The sequence below is a fragment of the Sinocyclocheilus rhinocerous genome, unplaced genomic scaffold, assembly GCF_001515625.1.
Source record: "Sinocyclocheilus rhinocerous isolate Xijiao unplaced genomic scaffold, SAMN03320098_v1.1 scaffold664, whole genome shotgun sequence".
NCBI lineage: Eukaryota > Metazoa > Chordata > Actinopteri > Cypriniformes > Cyprinidae > Sinocyclocheilus > Sinocyclocheilus rhinocerous.
In genome coordinates, this window is record NW_015658767.1 from 295,258 (window position 1) to 300,067 (window position 4,810).

Sequence of the window (4,810 nt, forward strand, 5' to 3'; positions counted from 1 at the left end):
GTTTGAGAGAGGCGGGGCATAGAGGACCTACAATAATGTACAGTATTTGAAAAATAATGTGTGTATTGAACATTAAAGCATGTCAACATATTCTGTTACACCAAATACACAAAATAATGATCTTTAAAATAGCATCATATGACCCCTTTAAGATAACTGGAGTGCCCATTGACTCAGCACTCTTCAAGGACACACAGCTGGGCTCAGGAGATTCACCCTGAATTAGACTAAAACACAGCAACAATCAGACACAGCGGGGTCACAGTTCTTTATACAAAATTGAAACCTCCCACATGGTGAGAGGGTTTCCCAGAACATATATAAGCAGACAGTTAAAGAAAACAATGCAAACAATTATCCAAAAATAAAGTTTCACCCCAAACATGGTCTCATCTTACAATATCTAATTACAGCTGCCATGTTTAACTAATCGTGAAAAGTGGAATGCTGCAGTCAACACTTGAATTTGTTCCCGCTACTGCAACTGAGCATTATGACCAACCACACACATCCTTTGAGTAAAGCAACAGCAATAGTGATGCAGGTGAATCCTTATTTAAGGAACCTGATCCACAATGATTGATATGTAATTAATTTCTGTACACAGAGGCAGTGGATGAAGGAAAACTAAATGCCTGATCAATAATGAACATTTAAGCTGTAAGAACAGAACACAAGTTTTTTCTGATTTTAACCTACTGCATGGAAAATTGATTATGGATTAGCTAAAAGCAGTTCAAATCTCAGGAATGCTTATACAATTTCATTGACCAATTTCATTCATGTAAAAATGCTTGAAATTCTCTCACCTCTTGACAGCGGGTGTGTTGTGTTCCCCAAAGAGACTTCTTTTGGCAGCCATACTGTAGCACAGTTTAAAAACTCCACGCAGATAGTGAATCACAGTGTTAATCACCATAGAGTGTGCTGTTGTTTTACTACTACAATGACAGTGGCACACTGAAGTACTTAGTTGATGCATAAGTTGTTGAAGATAAACCTCAAAAGATTAACTATTTAGATACAAAATATAACTGCGGTACTTACTGTGTGCTTCTCACTTCTCACAACTTGAATTTCCTTCCAACAGCATTTGGAAGCTGCTTATCGTATCACATTGCTTGAAGGTGGTTTGTTCTAGTTCAGTCAGTCACGGAATGATCACAGGGTGGATATTGTAGAAAATTACTTATAAGGTAAGGGGTGGCTTTATGAAGGACTAAGATTAGCACTTACTGTAAAAAAAAAAAAAATAACACTTAAAAATAAAATGAAAGTATAAGTTACATACCACTAAGGGGCGCCAATGATCTTATTTAATCATTCAGATGGGACGTTGTGCGTCTGACCTGCTGTAGAACCCACATCCACAGTATGAGGCTCATCTGAGTATGAGTTTGAAATGGCTCTTGAGTGATTGTACAGTATATAGCGGTTGCATTTCCTCTGGTGATGAAGAACTGAGAAAGAGCAGGTTTGTTTCTTTCTGCCACAATTGTCTTTGTTTTCATTTGCGTCACATAAGTGGACTCGGTCAAACCTCTAAGCGTTCTCAGGGAGCACAAACTCAAATGCTGACAGTCTAAAGCTTTTATCAGTGCTCAAATCTGAAATCTGCAAAACCGTTTGAAAAGTCCACCCTATATTTTGTATTTCTGGCTGAATATTATGATACACATGACTCCTCTGATTTACACAAATATAATTTCAGACTCATAAACAATGTCCTTGGCCAATGTCAATGTTTATATACACTGCTGTGAGCAACGACTGCGTTCGCTCACTCAGCTTAAAAATAAAATGAAAGTATAAGTTACATACCACTAAGGGGCGCCAATGATCTTATTTAATCATTCAGATGGGACGTTGTGCATCTGACCTGCTGTAGAACCCACATCCACAGTATGAGGCTCATCTGAGTATGAGTTTGAAACGGCTCTTGAGTGATTGTACAGTATATAGCGGTTGCATTTCCTCTGGTGATGAAGAACTGAGAAAGAGCAGGTTTGTTTCTTTCTGCCACAATTGTCTTTGTTTTCATTTGCGTCACATAAGTGGACTCGGTCAAACCTCTAAGCGTTCTCAGGGAGCACAAACTCAAATGCTGACAGTCTAAAGCTTTTATCAGTGCTCAAATCTGAAATCTGCAAAACCGTTTGAAAAGTCCACCCTATATTTTGTATTTCTGGCTGAATATTATGATACACATGACTCCTCTGATTTACACAAATATAATTTCAGACTCATAAACAATGTCCTTGGCCAATGTCAATGTTTATATACACTGCTGTGAGCAACGACTGCGTTCGCTCACTCAGTCACAGTAATACAGCCACATGGTCATAATGTGGTGAACTGGGCTGGAACAGCTTTTGATGAAATAAGGGCCACTATTGTGGACCATGTTCTTAATCATGGCCTTAGAATGGCAAAGGTGGGTTGAAGTTGTTGTGGTACTATTTATATAAATTGTTTTGAGGAATTAATTGACTGGTTTGCAAATGTTAAGGGGGAATCGAGAAATGTACCAGTGCCAGAGAACACAATAACAATTAAACACCTAGATTCTATATGATCCTCTCATTCAAGTCTATATCATGCTCTGATCCCCAGATATGTGTATGACCCCCTTTTTTCTCTCGGTCCTGGAGGGCCACTGTTCTGCCGAGTTTAACTCCAACTTGCCTCAGCACACCTGCCTGGAAGTTTCTAGTATGCCTACTAAGATCTTGATTAGCTGGTTCAGGTGTGATTAATTGGCTTGGAGCTAAACTCGGAAGGACAGTGGCCCTCCGGGAACAGATTTGGACACCACTGGTATATAGTAAATATATTGTCAAAGAGGCTCAGCTGACAACAAATTGTGGGAATCCCTATGTTACATGTTAATATGAAATTAAGTTAATTTGTGCATTTGAATGTTTGGAAGACAAAAGCGTTCCAAAGATATTGAAATACATGGTTAAATCACTCACTAAAAGATCATTCAAATAATAATTAAACTCTGTTAGGAGTTCAATGGATATTAGCATTGTTGCAATGTTAAGAAAACATTCCTTAAGAAACCACTGAAATGATTTCTGCCAATCCAGTGGTCAAATGTTGTGTGGCTTCTCTATTTTCTAGTGGCTGGTCTGTGTGTTCAACTGCACAAATCTAGAAAAGATGTTAAAAAAAAAAAAAAAAAAAAAAAAAAAAAAAAACGCGTAAAAAGACAGTATAAGTCATTATAATCTGTAATTATGTCCCCACTGGATACAACAAATGCTTTGTTCGGCTCGAATAGTTCCTGTATCAAATGAAGGCCCGCCTTCTGAAATACGATATGTGCTGTGATTGGTTAGCTGGGCCAGTGTGTGTTGTGATTGGCTTCACTCGGCGCCTGGTCGGGAAATGTCATGCCCCTTACCATAGCCGCCTGCGAGCTTCAGTGTAAATATTGCGTCAAAATCAAATCAATTTGAGCGTGATTTAAACCCGGATGATTGTAACCACTCTTAAGTTCGTCTGCCTTGGGAAAGCTAGTGTGTCTCTGACATAGTGATAACACTCGTTGCCTTCTTTAGTGCAGCTCAACCAGGTCTCGTCCCATTCGTCGATATTTGTGATATCATAAATCCCGGAAAATATGCGTTGTAGTCCAAACGAGTCGTTCGTTGTAGTTTTTGAAAAGTGATTTCTGTTAAATAAAATATCTCCTTTTGAAGTGGACTTTGAGCTTTGCAACTTTACATATCTTTTTTATGCTCAAACAGCAACATTACAGAATAACTAAAGTTGAAAAAGTGAAAAAGCATAACAGGACCCCTTTAAAATGTAACATAATCCTATTACAAGTACTTTGGGATCTGATTATGTAATCCAGATTACACATAATCAGTCACTACTCAGCACAATCATTAGCACAAATAGTGCAGGATGAAAGTTTAATGCTTAAAGTTTGGGGTCTGTGCTAATCCCTAACTTCATATATTATCACGATAGGTTAATTCTCCTTTTGTGTTTATAGACATACCATCAGCCATCTTAAAGCTGTTTAACCCATGACGGTTTCTTCTTGTCTCTCTGCCAGCATACTTAAACTTTATTTAAGCCTGTTAAAATACCAAACAAAATGATTATGTTGATTAAAATGTCAGTGGTTGACACCCAAAAAAAGGGTGTGCAAGAGAAACTAGGAATTTGTGGGAAACATCTTGGCTTCTTTTTTCTTTTTTAATCATTGGAATATATAGATGAACTTGTGACATTCATAAAAAAATGTTCCTTGGAGTGCTGTAAAATAATAAACTACTTTATTTGCTGGCAGTATCTACAATAGTGTTGTGCTAGATTTATAGTGAAAAACGTAAGGATAGATAGATAGATAGATAGATAGATAGATAGACGCAGCTGTGCAACACATACAAAAGTGGAAAACGGTGACAAATGTCTGGCAGTGTCAGAAAAAGAGTCATTTGCAGCCCATATAAACATGTGGTCATTACAGACACTATATATGTGTGTGAATTTAAGTAGAGCTAAAAAGAGTGTGTGCTGAATGTGCACATGCATGTATCCATGCAGTGCTAGTTGGCAGGTGTTGCATCTGTTTATTAAGCTGAACTCTTGATTAGTCCCATATGTGAATCTCTATTGCTAAAGCATCACCACCATGGCTCGGAAACTCTAGTCTAGCAAATTACCAATGCTCGACAATCATCAGAAACACACTAAAAATGCCAGTCATTAAAGATAAAATGTCTTTTTTTCCCTATCTTTAACTGAATTTGTATAATAAATTTTGTTTATCTGTCTGTATCTGTCTGTT